The sequence below is a fragment of the Cornus florida genome, unplaced genomic scaffold (assembly GCF_030987335.1).
Source record: "Cornus florida cultivar Cherokee Brave unplaced genomic scaffold, ASM3098733v1 CherokeeBrave_3.0.0_Hap2_Chr09, whole genome shotgun sequence".
Lineage (NCBI taxonomy): Eukaryota > Viridiplantae > Streptophyta > Magnoliopsida > Cornales > Cornaceae > Cornus > Cornus florida.
In genome coordinates this window covers 27,262,163-27,287,425 of record NW_026775579.1, presented here as the reverse complement: position 1 = coordinate 27,287,425, position 25,263 = coordinate 27,262,163, and the positions used below count along the sequence as shown (strand labels likewise).

The 25,263-nt window shown below is 38.6% G+C and overlaps 2 pseudogenes; both read right to left on the bottom strand.

The window, feature by feature from the left end:
• Positions 1-23,908, bottom strand: part of LOC132272432 (MDIS1-interacting receptor like kinase 2-like) — a 31,832-nt pseudogene extending 7,924 nt beyond the window's left edge.
• On the bottom strand, positions 8,162-8,260 carry LOC132275710 (small nucleolar RNA R71; annotated as a pseudogene).
• Positions 23,909-25,263: the final 1,355 nt, after the last annotated feature.

Genomic DNA, 25,263 nt, shown 5'->3' with positions numbered 1-25,263 from the left:
TTAGTCTAAGATGAATGGAAGGGCACCAAAATTGAAGAAGAAAGCTATTAACCAAGCTTTTCTCCAATGGTGGCTAGGTTAGAACTTTGAAGAACTAAGGGAAATGAAGAGGATAAGTGAAAAATGGTGAGTGGAAGGGCTAGAGATCCTCCACTCACTATGTGCTCTTACACTACCTCTCTCATACACACAATGCAAGACTAGATCATGGCCTTACACTTGTCACTAATCCAATGCCTCTTCCAAGACTTAATCCTAAGCTTACACTTGTCAACAATCCAATGGTTACATGTGCACCAATCTAAGGCCAACACATGGATAAATCTCCACCCACCAAATGTCAAAAGATCATGGTGCCAAGTCTCTTCACCTAAATGCCAACAAATGGCTCCATGAGAGTGTGACACTTGTCACACTTTCCAAAAATTGCAAAATGGTCCTTTTTCAAAATATCTTCTAAAATAAATTGCAAAAAGGTCCCCTAAACGAAAAATAATAATTTTGCATAATTACACTAAAATCCCAAAAGTTATGTATAATTACACTAAAGGAAGCATTCATGCCCTTTATGAAAAATGAAAGCAACTAGCATGCTTTTCAACAAAAGTGAAAATACCAATGTCATGAAAATCAAGTATCATGAATGCATGCAAAACCGGAATCAAATCCGAACAACCGAAGTGAGGTTAAGCGAGGAAAAACGATAAACGAGTAAAGGACAAAATAAGAAAGAAAAAAAAAAAATGGAAAAAGAAAGTCACTGAAAATGGAAAAGGAGGAAAAAGACCGGGTCATTACACACTAGGTGTTCAAACACCTCTAAGGACTTAGAAGCTCAAATCAACTAGGTTACAAATCAAAACAACCTCCATCTAATCATTTCCCACTTCTCACCTTTTGGGAGAAGTCCTTACTTTTTTATTACTTTTGTAACTTTATTTTATTTTATTTTATTTTTTTATTTTGAAGTTCAATTTATTAACCTAGAGTTTGGGTCCTCCACCTTTTGGCTCAAGAAATTCAGTGCTTGATGAGGTTAGAATCCCGGCTACTCAATGAAAAACGGTTTATTATCCACCTTTATCAAAATGAAAGCTTTCAATGTAATACTAACCCAATTGGGATATAACCAATTCAATAATTAACAAAGTATATACTTCATAAATGAATGCTAGTGTGCGCCTGTGCTAATGTAGAATCTTAGAGTGAATCTCAAAATAATTGCAAAATCAGGATGATGTAGACCACAAGTGTAAGCAAGATATCAATCTTTCGAAAAATTTACTCCTAACTGGCATCCACAAGGCATACAAGGAGTATTGGACTCTCAAGTCGAGCAATTTTAAATTTTAAGCAATATAGTCCTCAAAAGTTCAAAATCATAGCTAGCATGGATCTCCAATCTCAATATTGTATTTAAAGCTCAATTTCAAGTAGAATGCAATAAGACACCTTACCCCCAAACTTAAACTGCACATTGTCCTCAATGTGCAATGAGAATAATGGAAAAGATGGAAAGAATATACCGTGGTGGAAAAAACATGAAGCTCGGTAATGATCTAATTTGAAAGACGTCTCCCCCAAACTTGAAATCAATAACCTACTGTAATAACCACACTAGTAAACTTACATCAAATGTCAAATGGGATAAGATTAATCAAATTATGCATTCTAAGGCAATATAGTATAAGATGGTAGAGATAAAAGAGTAAGCCTTACACCAAACATGAAAGCATGAAACCCCCTTCCTCCCTTTTTTTTGATAGAAGGATGTATAATGAAACAAATATGCAAGAAAAATATGGATAACAATTGCTCAGTTTAACGTCTCTAGCTAGACGGAATGCCGCTGTGAAAGATCGAAAAAATTATTATTATTATTATTTTTTTTCAAGTAGCATTCAGATCGATTGAACTCGCTCGATGGAACAAAGAGGTGATTGGATGCACAGATGATGTTCGATCGATTGAGAATATTCCGAGATCGATCGAATAGCCAAAAATAAGCAAGAATTTGAACATCTCATTGAAAACTTTTAGTGCAACACTATATCTCTTCATAGATTGGATCTACCAAAAGGGCAGCTTCCATATGCCTTTGAAAAACCTATCCCTCAATGTAGGGTTTCAACCTTTGCCTATTTACCTTGAATGTGTTTCCATTATTTAAACTTTGAATTTCAACCGCCCCATGCGGTGCAACGAGATGATTTCATACGGACCTTCCCATTTGATTCGCAACTTTCTAGGAAAGAGTTTTAACCTAGAGTTGAAAAGCCAAGCTTTTTGACCCGGCTCAAAAGATTTCTTCACAATGTGTTTGTCATGAAAAACTTTAGTTCCTCTTTGTAGAGTTTGGTATTATCATAGGCATTGTGTCTCAACTCTTCCAACTTATTTAATTGGAGTAATCGGTTCTCTCCGGCTTTGTCAAGGTCAAGATTGAGCTTTTTAATTGCTTACATAGCTTTGTGTTCTAGCTCAACCGGGAGATGGTAAGGCTTTCCATACGCAAGTCTATAAGGAGACATGTCAATGAAAGTCTTATATGCCGTTCGGTAAGCCCACAAAGCGTCATTCAACTTGCGTGACCAATCCTTCCAGGTTGTGTTAACCGTTTTTTCAAGAATATGTTTAATTTTCCGGTTTGACACTTCTACTTACCCACTTGTTTGAGGATGGTAGGGAGTAGCGACTTTATGAGTGACAGAGTATTTAAGAAATAATTTCCTCAAGAATTGATTGCAAAAATGCTTTCCTCCATCACTAATTATTGCTCTTAGCAAACCAAAACGAGTAAAGATATTGGATTTAATGAATTGGACAACCACGGAGTGGTCATTGGTTTTGGTAGCACAAGCCTTCACCCACTTAGAAACATAGTCAACGGCAAGTAAAATGTATTGATATCCAGAAGACATAGGGAAATGACCCATGAAATCAATGCCCCAAATATCAAAGATTTCAATAATGAGAATATTTGTCAGGGGCATCATATCTCTTCTTGACATTGAACCCATTTTTTGACATCTCTCACACTCGCAAAAATTGTAGGCATCTCTACCTTCAAGGCGGTCTTCTTCGTACTAAAATGCCCACCACATGCAAGGGTATGACAGAACACAAGCACACTTGGAATTTCACTATTGGGAATGCACCTTCTCACAATTTGATCTGGATAATATTGAAACAAGACAAGATCTTCCTAATAGTAATTTCGGATGTTAGCAAAGAAACGCTTCTTTGCTTGCTTTGACCAATTGGTCGGAAGTTTGCCAATTGCCAAAAAATTCATAATGTCAGCAAACTAAGGCATTTGTCCATTAGAAACTTGGAATAGTTGTTCATCTGGAAATGAATCATAAATTGGTGGGCTCGAGGAAGATTCTACCACTAATCTTAAAAGATGATCGGCAACCACATTTTCGGTGCCTTTCTTATCTTTGATTTCAAAATCAAATTCCTGAAGAAGCAAAATCTATCTTATCAAACGAGGCTTTGTTTCTCTCTTTGTCAAAATATGTCTCAAAGCAGCATGATTAGAATAGACAATGACTTTTGACCCTAAGAGATAAGACCGAAATTTATCAAGAGCGTATACTACAACAAGTAATTCCTTCTCACTAGTGGAGTAATTCAATTGAGCTCCCAAGAAGGTCTTGCTTGCATAGTATACGGCGCATGGAAGTTTTTCTACCCTCTGTCCCAAAACTGCTCCCATAGTATAGTTAGAGGCATCACACATGATTTTAAATGGTAATGACCAATTGGGAGGTTGCATAATATGAGCAAATGACAATAAGTCGTGCAACTTATGAAAAACATCAAGGCATGCTTGGTCAAAGACAAATGAAGTTTCCTTGGCAAGAAAATTGCACAAGGGTCTAGCAATTTTACTAAAGTCTTTGATGAAACGACGATAGAAGCCAGCATGACCTAAAAAGGAGCGAACCTCTTGCACTGTAGAAGGTGAAGGCAATTCAGAAATAAGCTCAATTTTTGCTTTATCAACCTTATTTCCCCTTTTTGAGATGACATGACCTAAAACAATACCTTCTTGAACCATGAAATGACTCTTTTCCCAACTAAGAACAAGGTTTATTTCACAACATCTTTTAAGCACCAAATTTAGATTTTTGAGGCATGCATTAAATTAAGACCCAAAGACAGAAAAATCATCCATAAAGACCTCTAGATACTCTTCCACCATGTTTAAGAAAATTGACATCATACACCTTTGGAATATTGCAGGAGCATTGCACAAACCAAAAGGCATCCGTTTATAAGCAAATGTACCAAAAGGACAAGTAAAGGTTGTTTTCTCTTGGTCTAAGGGGTCAAGGGCTACTTGATTATAACCCGAATAGCCATCAAGAAAGCAATAATATTGTTGCCCGGCCAATCTCTCTAGAATTTGATCAATGAATGGTAAAGGGAAGTGATCTTTTCTAGTGGTGGAATTGTTTTTGTGATAATCAATGCATACACGCCATGAATTGGCGGTACGCTTAGAAATTGCCTCTCCTTTTGAATTTCCAACCACCGTAATCCCCGATTTCTTGGGAATTACTTGAGTTGGACTCACCCATTTGCTATCAGATATTGGATAGATTATACCGGCATCCAAAAGTTTAACAACTTCCTTTTTAACCACTTCTTTTATGTTGGGATTCAATCTCCTTTGGGCATTTCTAAAAGGTTTTGCATCCTCTTCCATAAGAATGCGATGCATGCAAATGGAAGGGTCAATTCCCTTTAGATGAAAGGGGATCCTCGGCTAAAAGAGATGAAAGATTGTCCTCGGTTGGTTTTTTTATAACCATGGAAGGAATGGACTCCTCCACAATCTCATTTAAGATATCTATAAGGCAACACTCGTCTTCATCAATGGGATGTCGACTTGCATTGAATACATTAAGTTTAACCATCATGTTACTAAAAGAAAGGTCCATAACCCCGTATCTTCAATTGATAGTTGCATTTGCGGTATAATGAGCACTTAAAAGTGCGTATTTAAACCCCTTAAGCTTAGGCATTCTAGTACCTTAATCTATCTTACTTTACCGTTTTAGATTGATTCCATATTATTTCCTTTTTCAGGCACTTATCCCGAAAATAAGCTAACTCAGCCAAATAAGAGCTTAATTGAAGTAATTCTGGGATTAATCAAAGAAAGGAGCAAAGTGGAGAAAGAAGGAAACAAATGAAGCTAAAGGTGGCAAGCAGCAAAGTTCGATCAATCCAAGTTCAAGGTTCGATCGATCGAACAATGATCGATCTCAGCACTTCAAGATAGATCCAAGCCTTGACATAAAAGCATAAAGTTCTAACAGTTCGATTGATCCAACACCATCCTTCGATCGATCGAACACTTTTGTCCTTATTCAAATGATTGATCCTATCCACAGCTGTACTACCCACTAACCACTTTTGTCATTTTTCCATAAATATCTCCCATAAATATCTCGGATTTGTCTTTTTCTAAAAAGCTCAGCCAGTTGGATCAATCCAGCCTAAGTTCGATCGATCTCACTTACCTTCGATCGATCCAAGTTCGAGGTTCGATTGATCGAACTTCCTCTAGTGCGAAAAAGTTAAAATTCCATCTCATCGAAAGTTGTCCTTTATCCAATCATTAGGGAATATTGTGTGCACGACCCCAGCTCATTTTGGGTGTCATTTCGACCTACCTATCTAAGGATAAGGATTGTTTTTTCAAGAAAAGCCAATATTATTTTCATATCATCTCTTGGAGAGGAAGCTTAGAGGAAGAGGAGGCTAGAGACACCATTGGAGACTCTTCATCAACAAAGAGCAGATTTCAACCATGGAATTAGCCCTTGAGGGTTGGAGCATCATCACCATGAGTGGCTAGACATCCTCTTGGGGCTAGAGTTAGCCCCAAGCATGCTTTCTATATCTTAATCTTGTGTATTATTGAGGGATTAGTGTTGTAATTGATATTTTGACACTTTAATATATATAAATCTTATTTATTCAATGATTTATGTGGTTTAATGCTTCCAATTGGTCATTTCATTCTATCCATATGTCTATGTATGCTAGAATAGATGTTCATGTGTTTGTCTCTAGATTTTGTGTTATTGATGCATGTCTATGTGTATTGATGCTATAGATTTGGAGATTGTCAAAACATTGTGCTTAAAAGAATGCTTTTGTGATTCTCTTGATGGTTCATGCTTATCTCTTGATGGATTGTGCCTCTCCCTTAGTTTATTTTCATGCTAGTAGTGTAGATGTAGTGTAGATGTAGTGTAATGTTAAATGGGAGGACAATCTATTCTTGTTGTTTGATGATCCAAGCTTTTGAATGCATTTAGCATATGTCTCTATCCTTGTGTTGTATTTGGATTGTGAGGTTAATGAAAGGATTAATGACTTGTTTTGATCTATTATGCCTTTCACATGTTGTTTAGACAATAGATGCTTCATTGCTTAGATATATTGTGCCTTTCACATGATGTTTAGACAATACATGCTTAACTAGTCATCCTTGCTTGTTGAATTAACCAAATACACACACACCAATATTGCAACCCATTATTTGCCCTCATTAATCACTTGTCAATGATATAGAAATGCATTGCTTGGTGGTGATCTCTAAACCCCAAGTTCTCTCTAAACCCCAAGTTCTCTCTATTTCTCTTACTTACTCTTAATTGCACTCTTTTGCTATTACTTAGTTTAATTTAGTTGCTCTTTAATCAACCAACCAACCAATTGTTTGATCACTTGACCTACTAGCCCTAATTGTGATTCCACGACATTGCTCAATCCCCATAATCCCTTGGGACGATCCCTACTCACTCTTGCTACTTTAGTAGTAATGTTGGTAGTAGTTTTTATAAATTTAAACTTGACCCAAAAGGCTTTTCTTGAACTGCACATTCACTACATTAATTTTGGCGTATATCAAGCGGCCTCATCAAAATTCTGGTGCCGTTGCCGGGGATTTGTTGATTAGATTTGGCAACGTCGGATTTGTGGAATTTATTTGGATTAGTACTCTTTTGATCGTGTCTTTACTTTATTTTTATTTTTCTTTTTGGTTACTTATTGTGTTGTTCTTACTTAACTAGGTGCATTGTTGGAGAGGAAGCAAGCAAAGGAGCCATTGAGCATTCAATTCAAGCAAGCAAAGAAAGCAAAAAGCTAAAAATTCTAAAATTGCTAAGCCAAGCTTTAAAATTTGGAGTTGAAGTGCTAAAGGACCTTTGTGAGATTTTCTTTACTCAATCCCTTAGTTAAATCGTCGGCCCGCGTGGAGGCTTATTTTTAATTGTCTTACATCATTATTGTTAAAGTATGGGAGTATGAATTAAATGTTTGTGGAAGAAGTCTAATTGCATTGTTGTGAAGGCATAGTGTTTGTCATTCTTTGTGTTTGTTGTGTTTTGTATTGTGCATGCATGGGCATCGTTCATTGAGACAAACTCTTGTCCCTCTTGATTTGCATCTTGAATCTATCGTTAGAAATCCTAGGGGGAGAGGAAGTTCAAATAGAGCCAATCTTTCAATGGATGACCATAATGATAATCATGTTGAGGACATTGGTCACACAGACCAACAAGGTATTTTTTCATCCCAATGTGCACAATGAGAACATACAAGTACCATTAAGCATGCCTAGGCCATTCATTCACCAACCACCACAACAACAAGGCCAAGTTCCATATGGAATGCCAAGGCCAATGTATGCTCCATAACCTCCCATCAACAATCAAGGAATTCAAAACCAAGGTGTTCATGTTGCACCTCAAGTAGCTAATCCACCTCTTGCTTTAAGAGACCATTATGTGCCTAATGAGTATAATGCACCTACATACATCCAATTGCCTCCATTTAGAGCACATCATTATGAAATTAAGTCACAAACCATTCAAATGCTTCCTAACTATCATGGATTTCCAAGTGAAGAACCTTACAAGCATTTGGATAAGTTTCTTGAAGTATGTTCCACCGTAAAATATACGGACATGCCGGAAGAGGTTTTAAGACTCAAACTTTTTCCATTCACCTTAAAAGACAAGGCAAAGTATTGGTTTAACAATCTTAGGCCTTTTTCAATCACTTCTTGGGTAGAAATGCAACAAGAGTTCTTGAAGAAGTACTATCCAGTTTTTAAGACCAATGCCATGAGGACCTCAATTCAAGAATTTTCACATGGGGATGGAGAAACGTTTCATGAGGCATGGGAACGCTTCAATGAATTGCTTAGGAAGTGTCCACATCATGACATGCCCAAATGGCAATTAGTTCAATACTTCTTTGATAGCTTATCGGAAAACTATAAGGGTATGGTTGATGCTTCCATGGGTGGCTTATACATTGATAGGCATGAGGATGACGTGTGGCGTCTCTATGAACGCATGAGTGAAATTTTTTTGCATAAAACAGTATCATCCAAGAATGGTAGAAATTCACAAGGTATGAAGAGTGTTAGCTTACATTAAGTCGAACATTCAAATGAAATAGCCGCTGAAATGAAGTTTTTGTCTCAAAGGTTTGATCAATTTTTGATTAACCAAAACTCAGCGAACCAAGTATCTTCCTTCCTTAACCATTCTTATTGTGCATCAAATGAAACATGTATGACTTGTTCTAGTGTTTTTCATTCTACTTCTCATTATCCTCACGGACAAGTGCAAAGTGAACCTAATGAACAAGTCAATGCGGCTTTTGTGAACCAAGGGAACAATCCTTATGGTACTCATTATAATCCAAGTTGGAGTCATCCGAATTTCTCTTGGAAAAACCAAAAAGAGGGCTCAAACCCTTCCTAAGGCGGTTTTCAAGGGAAGTACATTCCACCTCCACTTCAAAACCAAGGATCCCAAGGTTATAGACCCTATCAATCACCAGGGAATCAATTTGCTAATTCTCATTTTCCCAACCAATCCTATTCCCAAAGTAATACTAGAAGTCCCGCCTTTGAAGAGAAAGTTTTGAATGCTTTGGGCATTTTAGAGGCTAACACTCAATTGCTTCATTCTCACTCTCAATCTATTGCAAAGCTAGAAACCCAAGTAGGGCAAATAGCAAGCACTCTCAATGCAAAAGAGAAGGGAAAGATGCCTATAAATGCCCCACCTAAGCAACAATGTGTTGTGGAAACCCATTCCTCATCAGAAGGCCACGCCATTGAACATGTTAATGCGGTGACTACCTTGCGGAGTGGTAGGATTGTGGACAATCAAGTTGGAATGTCTAATGAAGAGAGTGAACCGATGCAACCTCAAGTTGTCACCCGTCCCGTTTTACATCCCATTCCTCCTTCGTTGCATACACATGACCTTGTAAATGAGAAAGTCTTAAAAGATGTGTTTGAAAAAGAAGTTTTGGAAAAGGATGTTGAAAAGGTTTTATTGAAAAATGATTTGAAAACTTCTTGTGTTGAAGAGAGTTCAAAAGAAAATTTTGAAAAAGTGTTTGAACCAAAGGCTCTATTTCCGGATGCCTTAAGAGGATCCATTTCAAAAGACAAGCAAAAGGCAAAAACCAATGAAATCATGGAAATGTTTAGGCAAGTGAAAATTAATCTTCCACTATTGGATGCAATCAACCAAATTCCGGCTTATGCCAAATTCTTGAAAGACTTGTGTACCAACAAGAGCTAAGCACCAAGAAAAGTGGTTTTGACCGAGCAAGTAAGCTCAATTTTGCAACATAACACTCTTCCAAAGTTTAAGGACCCCGGTTCACCCACTACATCATGCATTATTGGTGATCATATCATTAATCGGACGCTTCTTGACTTAGGAGCAAGTGTTAACCTTCTTCCATACTCGGTTTATGTCAAATTGGGCTTAGGTGAATTGAAACGGACGTCGATAGTTTTGCAACTTGCCGACCGATCCATTAAGAAGCCTAGGGGTATAATTGAGGATGTTTTGATAAGGATTGACAAATTCTTCTTCCTGGTTGATTTCGTTGTCATAGACACGGAACCGGTTCCCAATCCTAAGAGCCAAATTCCTGTTATCCTTGGCCGTCCTTTCTTGGCAACCGCTAATGCCAACATCAATTGTAGGACGGGGCTAATGAAGATTTCATTTGGCCACATGAAGGTGAAGTTGAATATCTTTAATCCCACACCCATTTCATTTGACAAATATGAAAGAGAAGTCAATGTTGTAGATGAATGTCATGATCTTCAATGCCAAGGAAATGAGCTTTTATGTAAAACCAAAACTTCCAAAGGATCATCTTCAACCTTGCATTCTAAAAGTCTTGTTTCAAACTCTTGCTTTGAAAGGGCATGGAAGCCCAAAGGTTGTAATTGCATAGACAAGGGACCAAAGACTTCCTTTGAGCTTAATCCAACAAGTTCTTCAAAGAACCATTTGTTGGGTGGAGTTCAAAGCATCTATCACCCCAACAAGGAGGGGATGCATTATAAGATCTTTGATCCGGGCTAAAAGAGCCCAATGTCTTGCTAGAGATGTTAAAGACTAGCAAAAGCATTCGTAAGGTGCCAAAACCCTATTCCTCCCCCATTTCTATCTTTCATTTTATTTCTTGCGAAGTCTAGATACTTGTTTTTGGTTCATATGCATTTTAAGGAACTTTGGTGAGGATTGAATAAGCTTTCATGTCATTATTGAGCATTCTGCAAAGTTTAATCGATCTCAAACTTGAGTTCGATCGATCGAACTCTTCTCTGCATCCAACACTTAGAAAATTTTTCGACCTGCAGAAACCTGCATCTAAATCACCTCTCTGTCCCATTGTTCGAACCAACTCCAAGATCGATCAAGAGACCTTCGATCGATCCAACTTCCAAGTTCGATAGATCTCATGACTTAACACTTAGAAAAATTTTGAGCCTGCATCAACCTGCATATTTCAGCTCTCTGTCTGATCGTTCAAAACATTCCAAGATCGATCTGAAAGTTCTTCGATCGATCCAACTTCCCAGTTAGATCGATCTCATGTTCCAACACTTAGACAAATTTTTGAACCAAAAACTTGCATATTTTTGCTCTCTGTCTGATCGATCGAACTCTTGTTTCGATCGATCTCAATCTTCATTTCATTATTTTAACTTTAATTTGACTTTTCAACTTTTCAAAAATCCAAAAATATTTTCATTTTTATTTTATTCTATTTTCACTCTCATTTTATTTTGTTTTAATTTTCAATAAGTTTTCAAAAATTCAAAAATATTTTAATTTATTTAGTTTTTAATTAATTAAATTTAAAAAAAAAAAAAAAAATTTTCAAATTAAATCAAAAATATTTTGTTTTACTTTATTTTCCAATTTTTAATTTTTAATTTTATTTTTGCAAATTTCAAAAAAACCAAAAATCCAAAAATACTTTGAAAGGAGTTCATCAGAGTTCGATCGATCACAACTCATATTCGATTGATTGAACTAGTCGGGAAATGTTTTTTTAAAAAAAAAACAGATCCAAGGGTCTTGAGATCGATAATTTGGATCGATCTCACTCACCAAACCCTAGCCTCTTGTCCCTCTTCACTGTGAATCATCTCTCTAAGCTCCGGCAACTCCTCCGGCGAGATCCAAGTATCTCAAATCTCAGTTCATCTCCATCCTCTTCATTTCAAATCATCTCAGTTCATTCTCCATTCTCTCGCTCTCTTGAGGTAAGATCCGAGACATCCTTCCCTAGATTTGAACTCTCATGCATCAATACTTGTTTCAAATGTCGTAATCATGTTGCTCTTATGTTGAATCTTCCATTCTCAAAGCTTTAGCATCTATGTCTATATATATATATGTGTGTATATGTGTGCATAGATTTTGAAGATTTTGTTAGATTTGGGTGTTTGGGCTACGTTTGGAGTGTATTTAGGCTTAATTTGTGTTGTTGGAGGGCTCACGAACACGTTCGTGTGGGCCCATGCTTCAAAAGTCACAGATCTGTGATGTTAGGTTTCATCGTCGCACAGTTCGATCGATCGAACTAGTATGTAATACCCCGTATTTTTGGAAGTGATTATTTAAATTAATGTTATAATGTGTAGGTTTATTCATCTTTTAATGTTAGATTATTAAATTAATTATTTGAGCGTGAAATGTTGATTATGTTCACTACGTATAATAATGCTAATTTTTTTTTTTATTTTTTATATTTTAGTTATTTGAGTTTTATAATAATAGAAAGTAAGATTAATAAATAATAAAATAATATTTTAATGTGCCTAATATAATATGTTTAGTATGTGCTCTACATATTCTAATGTTAGTAGTTATATTGTATGGATATTGTTGTATTAAATTATAATATAATAATAATAATAATAAGATTAATAAAATAAGAATAATGATAATAAGATAATAATGTAATTATATTATTATTAATTAAATGTCATGATGAAAACAATGACATTTGGTTTGGGATTTAATTCCTATAGTAGACATTTGAGTTTTGGGTGGACTTAGGAGGCATGACCATTAAGCCTTATAGGTAGGAATGTGAGGAATGGGTGAGAATTAAATGTAAATTTAGATATTTGTATTATATATATTATATAAGTTAGTATATATATATTAGTTAGCCAACTTACCCTTAAGGCAACTCACCTAAGTAGAAAAGAAAGAATTTCAGTGAGCAATTGTTGAAGAGTGAAAGGAAGAGAAAGAAAGAAGGGAGCCTGTACCGGTGTAGGCGATTTTACCTGATTACGCGCAACCGGCGGATTTATTTTAAAGGCAAGTTATTATCTATTTTTCCCCTTTGAATCCATAAATTAATTGTTTAAATTATTTAGATTATGATGGAGCATTGAGAGCATGCTTAGATTTTAATAAATGATTATTTTTTTAGTTTATTAAATTAATGAATTTTTAATTATTTAGGATGGTAGATAATTAGTTATTATCCTATGAAGTTCAAAATAGCTAAAAATAATTCCTTAAGGTGTTAGGGATTTTTTTTAGAATTTTTAGGAATTTTCCGGGCATTTTCTGTAATTTCCGGCGAGCCTCCGGCGAGGTTTCCGGCCACCGGCAGTGAGGAAGGTGACCGGAGTTATCTGGTGTGTTGCGGCGTATTGTAACAAGCATGCGCATGGATCAGCAGCCGTTAGATGGGTTGTGGATCCTTAGATTGATACGGCGTAGCGCGGAACACCATATGATGGTGCGCGCGAATCATTGGCCGTAGGATTAATTAGGCTCATTAAGATTGATCCGGTGTGACGCGAGTACAGAGTCCGGATACAGCCAACCAACCAGGAAGTGACACGTCTGCAGGAAGCCATGGTGCGCGCGTGGCTGATGCCAGACGCGCGTGGAGGCGCGTGGGAGAGTGGGGAAGGTTAGGCTACGCGTGGGGGAGCTTAGGGCAGCGCGTGGGGGCGCGTGAGGGGCCCTGTTGGCTGCTGGAACTTACCAGAATACTCCTAGGGCCTGTTTTGTAAATTCCAGAACCTTAAACTTGGATTTTTAGGTACTGTGTTGGTATTTACGGGTTTAACAGGCCACGAAATTATTATTTTAATACTCGTTAAGTATTATTATGGCCGATTAATATTTCTAAACCTTAATTGGCCCGTTTACCATACGGATATGAATGTGATTCATTTAACAACATTACTATAGGTGGTGTTATTATTTTATTAAATGGTATTCATTAGTACTATTAATAATGTCACGGTTATCGTCATATAAATTATCCATTAGATATTATGGGATAGTTATACTGTTAATCATATATCAACCATGATTATTATGCTGTGTGCATTTCAGAGAATAAATGGACTGTTTAAATTGTGTCGCATTTATATTATATGGATGTGTTGCCATATGAAACCATGTGAGCTGGCTAATAAGTTTAGACTCATTTATACCTTATGCATTCGTTGCGATAGACAGATGTGTGTCTGTCGGGGTATGTGGTTTAATATTATTAGCATGTGTTGCCTAATTGACATACTCGGTATATTTATTAATATTGTTGGCATGTGTTGCCTAATTGATATGCTCAGTATATTCATCAGTACATTGAGAGGTGTTATCACTGTATAGTTCGTTATAGTCTGTGTTGTCAGTATCGTGCACCATGTATAATAGTTGATTTCCCGGGTAGGGAAAGGCGACACTTAACCACCTAGTGTGAGTCTAAGTGATCACCGTCTATTTTGGTTGAGGTCATGTTATACATTGGATAGTTCCCTTAGGATGTATGCAAATATAGTACTCGTCCGATTCATAATGATTAATTTATTTGATTATCTGATTTGGGTCATAGTAGAGAGGACTTGCTCGTGGGGTTGACCCACCATTATTGTTATTTCAGGATACGGTCAGTACCCGTTCCAAGGTTGAGGTTAGCGGTGAGGGACCACCATCCGAACTCATCTACTCTTACGATCCAGTTCAGGGTAGAAGTTTTATGTATTACTTCAGTTTCAGTTTTTATTTACTTTTGACGATGAACTCTCAGGTTTATATTTAGGGATCCTTGACATAGGATTTCCAAGTTGTAATGGAGTACTGTATTAAATAAAGGATGGATGGATGTTGTATTATTTAGTGTTCCTTTCCTGTCTAAGTTCTTTTATTATCATCATTTTGTATTCCATGCTTGTATATTGCCAATTGTTTTTGATATCCCTCGTTTTTCGTGTATAAGCTTGATCAACTTATGCGTGGAAAAATGTTGGGGTGTTACAGTTGGTATCAGAGCATTCCAGGTTCGAGTGTCTTAGGGATCTGTGATTACTATACTTCCGCGTTGTGTATTCTGATAATTAGAGCCTAAGTATTAGGGTTCTTTGTATTCTTTTAGTCGGTCCATGATAATGTACTGACGTTAGATTTTTTTGAATCTAAAAGAAGGATGTCTCGGCATGGGACAAGGAATGCGAACCGTCATCGCAGTATTTCCCCAACTCAAAATGAGAATCAGGAATTTTCCCCTCAAGTTGTTGATATTATTGCACGAGCTGTAGCAGCAGGAGTAGCATCTGCTCTACGAAACCAGCAACCTCCTCCGATAGTACCTGTTCCTGAACCAATGGCACAGCCAATGTCATGGGACAAAACTCGTCACTCATTTATCAGAGGGAATCCACCATCGTTTGCAGGGTCCACAGATGTCTTGTTAGCATATCAATGGAAACAGGAGAATGAGCGTTATCTTCGGATGGTAATCTGTACCGAAGTGCAGAAACAGATGCTAGCTATGTTTATGCTGATAGGCAATGCATTGCAGTGGTGGGAGTCTATTACTACTGTCGAAGAGAGAACCAGATTGACTTATGCTGAATTTCAGACTCGCTTTGATAACAAGTATTTTCCTATGTCAGTAAGATCAGCGATGAAGACTGAATTTCTGGATCTACAACAGGAGGATATTACTGTGGCTGAGTATGAACAGAAGTTCATTAATTTGTCATTATTTGCACCAGAGGAGGTCAATACAGAAGAAAAGAAGAGAGACCGCTTTGTTAAGGGGTTGATATGGCCGATTAAAGTGGTGATCATAGGTAGTCCTGCATATACTACTTATATCCAGGTGGTTAATGCCGCTTTACAGCACTGCCAGATGAGGAGTGATTACCGGAAGTTCAAGGGAGATAAGCGGGCTAACCGAGACTACCAGACAGTGGAGAAAGGAAGCAGCAGTGGTACCAAGTCCAATGATCGGGGCAGATTTCAAGGACATCAACCTTGGAAGAAAAACAAAGGAAACCCAGATGTGCAGAGGGATGGAGTTCCTAATCAGGGTAGACAAGGTGGGGTACCTCAGACCGGACAGGAACAGTGGTCGGGAAATCAACAGAGAAGGCAGGCAGGTCCTTTTACAGGATGTTGTTATCGCTATAGAGAGATTGGGCATCCGGCCAAGATGTGTCCCAAAGCTAAACAGGGACAGTATGGGTAGCCGAGACCTAATCAGCCATTACCTCTACCGGCCCCACCGATGCCACGTGGGCAAGTTCAGAATTTTCCGGCACTTCCAGCACCACCATTTCCTCTGGGACAACCTCCACAGCAGTTGCATCATGGCAGAGTTTATAACTTCATGCCACATAATGCGCAGGCTCCTCAGGCTATTGAGGGTATGTTTTCTATACATGGTAGAACTGCTCGTATACTATTTGACACTGGTGCATCACATTCTTTTGTGTCTAGATCTTTTGTTATCTTATCTGGTATGACGACTCAGTTATGTGACCAACCTCTCAATATTTATACACCATTGGGAGTTGGCGCAATTTTACGAGAGTGTAGCGGTGATATCCTTATAGATATGGGCCGGCTTCGATTTCTTGCAAATTTGTTAGTGTTAGATATGCATTCGTATGATGTTATACTTGGGATGGACTGGTTATCTCAGTACTATGCTCAGGTTAACTGTAACGAAAAGTCTATTGTATTTGCTATACCAGGACAGGAGATGTATCTTCTTGTTGTACCACAACCTGATGGAGGGCCTAGCACTTATTTATTCGTTCTTGAGGAGCACTCACAGGAAGCGACTGCGGTATCTCTTGACAGTATTCTGGTAGTACAGGAATGCCAGGATGTATTCCAGGAAATTCCAGGCTTGCCACCGAGTCGAGAGATAGACATCGTCATTGATTTAGCTCCAGGCACTACGCCTATTGCTAAGGTGCCGTACAGAATGGCACCAGTGGAGATGCGAGAGTTGAAAGATCAAATTCAGCAGTTGCTCAGCCAGGGATTTATTCGCAGGAGTACTTCACCATGGGGCGCACCAGTACTGTTTGTCAAGAAGAAGGATGGATCTCTTCGTCTTTGTATTGATTACAGAGAACTGAACAAGGTCACTATTCGCAACAAGTAGCCGTTGCCCAGAATTGATGACCTGTTTGATCAGTTGAAGGGAGCTACTTATTTCTCAAAGATCGATTTGAGGTCTGGTTATCATTAGCTACGAGTCAGAGAACAAGATGTTCCAAAGACAGCATTTCTCACAAGGTACGGATCTTATGAGTTTCGGGTTATGCCTTTCGGTTTAACGAACGCTCCAGCTGTCTTTATGGACTTGATGAATAGGGTATTCAGAGAATACTTAGATCAGTTTGTCATTGTTTTCATTGATGATATTCTGGTTTACTCTAAGTCGGAGAAGGACCATGCCAGACATTTACGCACAGTGTTGCAGACACTTCGAGAACATCAGTTGTTTGCGAAGTTTGAGAAGTGTGAATTTTGGCAAAAAGAGGTCAAATTTCTGGGTCATGTAGTGTCAGAAGAAGGGTTAGCAGTAGATCCAGCCAAGGTTGCGGCCGTTATGGAGTGGGGACAGCCTACCTCACCGATAGAGATTCGCAGTTTTCTGGGATTGGCGGGGTATTATCGCAGGTTCATCCAGGGATTTTCCAAAATTGCGGGTTCACTTACTCATCTGACTAAGAAGAATGTACCATTCGTATGGGATGATTCTTGTCAGATTGCTTTTGCTGAATTGAAGAGTAAGTTAACTTCTGCACCTGTCTTAGCCACACCTCAGAGTAGAATCGAGTATTTAGTATTTACCGACGCTTCTCTGAAGGGTATGGGTTGTGTGTTGATGCAAGAAGAGCAACCAGTTTCTTATGGGTCTAGGAAGCTTAAGCCTCATGAGCTTAATTACCCGACTCACGATCTAGAGCTCGAAGCAGTGGTTTTTGCCTTGCGTATTTGGAGGCATTATCTTTGGGGGAGACTTTTTGATTGTTTAGCGATCATAAGAGTCTACAATATTTGTTCACACAGAGGGAACTGAATATGAGACAGCGCAGATGGTTGGAGTTCGTGAAAGACTATCACTTCTCTATTCAGTATCATCCAGGAAAAGGGAATGTTGTAGCAAACGCACTCAGCCGCCGACCCTATGTCAGCCTTTCAGCTTTGTTTGCAACAGAGTGGGATGCTTTGAAGACTGTTGATGAGTTAGCAGACGCTTTTATGGCATGTGTGGTAGTAACTCCTTCTATCGTTCATCAGGTCATTCAAGCGCAACTCTCAGATCAACAGTGTATTGATCGGGTTTCGGAGTTAGCCTCCGGAGATGTTCCTTTTTATTCTATAGGGACTGATGGAGGATTGAGGTACAAGGGACGTTTAATTGTGCCTTCAGCTGACAATTTGAGAAATGTTGTGATGAGAGAGACACACACTTCTCAGTTCTCTGTACATCCAGGGGGAGACAAGATGTATCAGGACATGAAACGCCAGTTTTGGTGGGCCGGCATGAAAAGAGATATAGCTATCTTTGTCTCTAAATGTAGCACCTGTCAGATGATTAAGATTGATCATCAGAGACCGCTAGGATCGTTACAGCCACTTCCCATACCAGAGTGGAAATGGGAGAGTATTTCCATGGACTTCATAGAGGGATTACCTACTTCACAACATAATCACAACTCTATTTGGGTCATTATTGATAGATTGACCAAGTTCGCTCATTTTCTGCCTGTTCGTTCAAACTTTACGTCAGAACAGTATGCTAAGCTTTATATTGCAGAAATGGTGAAACTTCATGGCGTACCATTGTCCATCGTATCAGATAGAGATCCGAAGTTTGTATCAGGATTTTGGAGGAGCTTTCAGCAGGCTTTGGGTACAGAACTTTATCTTAGCACTGCTCATCGTCCTCAAACAGATGGACAGACTGAGCGAGTTAATCAGATTTTAGAAGACATGTTACGGGCATGTGTTCTTGATTTTAAGGGCAATTGGGAGGAATATTTGCCGCTGTCAGAGTTTGCTTATAACAATAGTTATCAGAAAACTATTGGCATGGCACCATTTGAGGCTTTGTACGGTAGACCGTATAGGTCTCCTGTCTGTTGGCTTGGAGTTGGTGAGAACAGCTTTTTGGGTCCTGAATTTATTAAGGACATGTCAGAAAAGATCGCTATTATTAGGGATCGGATGCGTACAGCTCAAAGCAGACAGAAAAGTTATGCTGACCGTCGAACTCATGTTTTGGAGTTTAAGGTTGGTGATCAGGTTTTGCTTAAGGTTTCTCCCATGAAGGGAGTAATGCGGTTTGGGTCCAAGGGTAAGTTATTGCCTCGTTTTGTGGGTCCTTTTATGATTATAGATTGGATTGGGGCAGTAGCTTATCGTCTGGCTCTACCAGATAATCTTCATAGGGTACATAATGTTTTTCATGTATCATTGCTGCGAAAATTTCTACGGGAAGAAGATCGATATCAACACATTGATGTGGGTGAAATTGAGTTGCAACCCGATGCAACCTATTTGGAACAACCTTACTGTATTCTCGATCGTAGGAATCAAATACTGCGCACGAAGACTATTCCATTAGTACGTGTACAGTGGAGTCATCATAGTGAGACAGAGTCTACTTGGGAACGGGAAGATATTTTCCGTGCCAAGTATCCAGAGCTTTTTACTACAGGTATGTAGTGAATTTCGGGAATGAAATTCCTTTATTAGGGGGGGAGAATGTAATACCCCGTATTTTTGGAAGTGATTATTTAAATTAATGTTATAATGTGTAGGTTTATTCATCTTTTAATGTTAGATTATTAAATTAATTATTTGTGCGTGAAATGTTGATTATGTTCACTACGTATAATAATGCTAATTTTTTTTTTATTTTTATATTTTAGTTATTTGTGTTTTATAATAATAGAAAGTAAGATTAATAAATAATAAAATAATATTTTAATGTGCCTAATATAATATGTTTAGTATGTGCTCTACATATTCTAATGTTAGTAGTTATATTGTATGGATATTGTTGTATTAAATTATAATATAATAATAATAATAATAAGATTAATAAAATAAGAATAATGATAATAAGATACTAATGTAATTATATTATTATTAATTAAATGTCATGATGAAAACAATGACATTTGGTTTGGGATTTAATTCCTATAGTAGACATTTGAGTTTTGGGTGGACTTAGGAGGCATGACCATTAAGCCTTATAGGTAGGAATGTGAGGAATGGGTGAGAATTAAATGTAAATTTAGATATTTGTATTATATATATTATATAAGTTAGTATATATACATTAGTTAGCCAACTTACCCTTAAGGCAACTCACCTAAGTAGAAAAGAAAGAATTTCAATGAGCAATTGTTGAAGAGTGAAAGGAAGAGAGAGAAAGAAGGGAGCCTGTACCGGTGTAGGCAATTTTACCCGACTACGCGCAACCAGCGGATTTATTTTAAAGGCAAGTTATTATCTATTTTTCCCCTTTGAATCCATAAATTAATTGTTTAAATTATTTAGATTATGATGGAGCATTGAGAGCATGCTTAGATTTTAATAAATGATTATTTTTTTAGTTTATTAAATTAATGAATTTTTAATTATTTAGGATGGTAGATAATTAGTTATTATCCTATGAAGTTCAAAATAGCTAAAAATAATTCCTTAAGGCGTTAGGGATTTTTTTTTAGAATTTTTAGGAATTTTCCGAGCATTTTCTGCAATTTCCGGCGAGCCTCCGGTGAGGTTTCCGGCCACCGGCAGTGAGGAAGGTGACCGGAGTTATCTGGTGTGTTGCGGCGTATTGTAACAAGCATGCGCATGGATTAGCAGCCGTTAGATGGGTTGTGGATCCTTAGATTGATACGGCGTAGCGCGGAACACCATATGATGGTGCGCGCGAATCATTGGCCGTAGGATTAATTAGGCTCATTAAGATTGATCCGGTGTGACGCGAGTACAGAGTCCGGATGCAGCCAACCAACCAGGAAGTAACACGTCTGCAGGAAGCCATGGTGCGCGCGTGGCTGATGCCAGATGCGCGTGGGAGAGTGGGGAAGGTTGGGCTGCGCGTGGGGGAGCTTAGGGCAGCGCGTGGGGGTGCGTGAGGGGCCCTGTCAGCTGCTGGAACTTACCAGAATCCCCCTAGGGCCTGTTTTGTAAATTCCAGAACCTTAAACTTGGATTTTTAGGTACTGTGTTGGTATTTACGGGTTTAATGGGCCACGAAATTATTATTTTAATACCCGTTAAGTATTATTATGGCCGATTAATATTTCTAAACCTTAATTGGCCCGTTTACCGTACGGATATGAATGTGATTCATTTAACAACATTACTATAGGTGGTGTAATTATTTTATTAAATGGTATTCATTAGTACTGTTAATAATGTCACGGTTATCGTCATATAAATTATCCATTAGATATTATGGGATAGTTATACTGTTAATCATATATCAACCATAATTATTATGCTGTGTGCATTTCAGAGAATAAATGGACTGTTTAAATTATGTCGCATTTATATTATATGGATGTGTTGCCATATAGAATCATGTGAGCTGGCTAATAAGTTTAGACTCATTTATACCTTATGCATTCGTTGCGATAGACAGATGTGTGGCTGTCGGGGTATGTGGTTTAATATTATTGGCATGTGTTGCCTAATTGACATACTCGGTATATTTATTAATATTGTTGGCATGTGTTTCCTAATTGATATGCTCAGTATATTCATCAGTACATTGAGAGGTGTTATCACTGTGTAGTTCGTTATAGTCTGTGTTGTCAGTATCGTGCACCATGTATAATAGTTGATTTCCCGGGTAGGGAAAGGCGACACTTAACCACCTAGTGTGAGTCTAAGTGATCACCGTCTATTCTGGTTGAGGTCATGTTGTACATTGGATAGTTCCCTTAGGATGTATGCAAATATAGTACTCGTCCGATTCATAATGATTAATTTATTTGATTATCTGATTTGGCTCATAGTAGAGATGACTTGCTCGTGGGGTTGACCCACCATTGTTGTTATTTCAGGATACGGTTAGTACCCGTTCCAAGGTTGAGGTTAGCAGTGAGGGACCACCATCCGAACTCATCTACTCTTACGATCCAGTTCAGGGTAGAAGTTTTATGTATTACTTCAGTTTCAGTTTTTATTTACTTTTGACGATGAACTCTCAGGTTTATATTTAGGGATCCTTGACATAGGATTTCCAAGTTGTAATGGAGTACTGTATTAAATAAAGGATGGATGGATGTTGTATTATTTAGTGTTCCTTTCCTGTCTAAATTCTTTTATTATCATCATTTTGTATTCCATGCTTGTATATTGCCAATTGTTTTTGATATCCCTCGTTTTTCGTGTATAAGCCTGATCAACTTATGCGTGGAAAAATGTTGGGGGTGTTACATAGTATCTCCGATCGATCTTGAGAGATCGATCGAACTAATGTCTTTGATCGATCAAAGTAGTGAGATCGATCTCACTTACTTTCGATCGATCCAACTTTGTGATCAATCTCACTTCTTTTATGATCGATCGAACTTCACAGATCTCACACACACACTTCATTCATCATATCCTATGTTTATGCTATCATATTTTATGCCCAATGCTTGTGATATTCCACATTGGATGCATTTCATACTTACATATTTGTTTTGTCTATTTTACTAGACATACATGATTCTATTTCGTGCTTTTAAATTTCTTATTCTGGCACTAACTCCCATTGCAAGTTTTTCTTTTTCTTTTTACAGGCCATAGTAAAGAGGAAGACCGTTGCCAACAGACAACACGGGCCCACCAGCCGTACAAGGCCACGGACAGAGGAGCCCGCAGAGCCCTTTTATATACAGCGGGAGCCAGTACAGGCTACCCTACCTCAGTCACCATCTCATGAGCCTGAGGATGATCACATACCATCCACTTCTACGGCTCATCTTGCTTTCACTCAATCACCATCTCCGCCGCAGACTGGAGCTGAGCATTCACATATACCACCTCAGCCAGCTCAGCCAGCTCATTTGCGGCGTGATAGGACCACGCCTTGATATGCACAGATGACACTCGACTATGAGTCAGAGTTTGACACGGCCTTCTTCTCTCGATCGGTGCTGACCCGATCCACCTACCAGGATATTATTCAGAGGGGCCTAGCCGCTATTCTTGCCCCCGTTACAGAGCCGGTCTACCCACGGCTGGTTCGGTTGTTATACCAGAACCTTCGACCATCGCTGCGTACTACAGCCGAGATGGTCACTTCTATCGATGGCCATCCGATCACTATTACAGTGGACACTTTAGCCCGCTCTTGCCGCTGTCCACACAGATATCCTCCAGAGCTTCAGGACACATATCTAAGGCTATTCAGGCCTTCATATGCTGACATGGCAGTTTTTTTTCACAGGTCACCATGCCAGTGGCGAGACTTTCACCACCTGGACATACCTTCCAGACGACCTATGGTTTACTGATTCCGTCCTTTACCGGAATATCTACATAGCAGGGCACAAGATTCAGAGGAGGGGCAATTATTTGATAGCCCTTTACTCTTTCTACACTAGGCAGTGGGTGTCCATTCCCGCGCTCATCTAGAGCGTGATGAGGAACCTGTATGACGAGTACATCAGCAAGGAGATGCCCAGATGGGCTAAGTCTCTTCCTTTCAGCCACCTCATCACCCAGATTCTCATTGACCAGCGCTATCCCGTCCATCCTCGGGAGCACCCCGAGAGAGGTTCCTGTCACTTCCTCAAGAAGGACTGGAACAAAACCTACCACTCCCTTATTACTAGGTTGCAGGACCACGCGGTACTGGCTGCAGCAGAGTTGGAGCTGGAGGAGGCATAGGCCCAGGCAGAGGCACTGGCAGAGGTAGCAGCAGCACATCCTGCAGCAAACAACGCACCAGTTGATCCAGCTGCCGAGCATTTAGATATCGACTTAGAGCGCCCTGCAGACGATGCAGAGCAGGACTCTCCAGCCAGGTCGCCCATTCATGAGCAGGAGCAGACTCAGGAGCTTTCTTCTGATTTATCTATGCTTGAGACTCCAGATATGTCCCCCTACTTTGGAGTACGTCTGCAAACGCTTGAGGATGCTGTTGTTACCATTCGAGCTGACCTCATAGCCCACAGAGCTGAGTTTGCTGCCTTCCGCACGGATGTCACGACTATGTTCAAAGATATATCCAGAGACATCCGCGGAGCCAGACCTCCCGTCCTACCTCATCTTTCTGAGTTCCTAGTCCTCTCTATCTTATGATCCCTCTCTCTTTTTGATACTTTATTATTGTCACTGTATTATTTTTACAGCCGATCTGTCGGCTTTGATATTTTTGTTGTACCTACACTTTCTCTATTTTATATATCTATTTCTGCTATGGATGTCATATGATTGTATTCTCATATCTGTATGTTTGACTCCATCAGGTACATCACTGTAATTTCAGTGAGAGAGTGCTACCCAATTTCCAGGACCACCCTTATACCTCTCTTATTTCGTTATCTGTTTATCCCATTTACACTTGCATAACCACTGTGCACTGATTATCCCATTTTGTTATCTGATAAGTTTATCCAAGTGCCAATTTTTAGGACCACAGTTCATCCCAAGTTTGGGGGGGGGGGGGGGGGGGCAATGCCACCCACTTCGGATACTTCAGTCCCGATCATTCTTGCTTAGTTGCACCTATATACTCTTTCCTTTGTTCTCTTTGCACATTGAGGACATTGTGTAATTTAAGTTTGGGGGGAATGGTGCTCTATAGTGTTAGTTTAAATTCAAATTTTTAGCATGACTTGTGTATTTGAGGGATATTTCTATGATTGGTCCATATCTAGTTATGATTTTGATCTTTTGAGGACTATATTGCTTAAAATTTAAAAATTGCTTAACTTGAGAGTCCAATACTCCTTGTATGCCTTGTGGATGCCATTTAGGAGTAAATTTGTCGAAATATTGATATCTTGCTTGCCCTTGTGGTCCACATCATCTTGATTTTGTGATTGTTTTGAGATTCACTCTAGTTTTCTACACTAGCACTGGCGCACACTAGCATTCATTTGTGGGGTACATGCTTTGTTAATTATTGAATTGGTTATATCCCAATTGAGCTAGTAGTGCATTAAAAGCTTTCATTCTTGATAAAGGTGGATAACAATCCTTTTTCACTAAGTAGCCGGGATTCTATCCTCATCAAGTACTGAACTTCTCGCGCCAAAAGGTGGAGGGCCCAAACTCTAGGTTAATAATTGAATTTAAAAAAAAAAAAAAGAAAAAGAAAAAAGGAAAAAAGTGAGGACTTTTTCCAAAAAGGTGAGAAGTAGGAAATGATTAGATGGTTGTTGTTGTAATTTGTAACCTAGTTGATTTGAGCTTATAAGTCCGTAGGGGTATTTGAATGCCTAATACCCTAAAGTCGTCTGGTTTGGGAGTCATTGACCTAACGCTCGACCTCATGAATCGCTAAAAAGCTTAATAGATCAACACATTACATTATACTTCCATCTTGGATCCTCAATAAAAAAAAAAAAAAAAAAAAAAAAAATTGAGT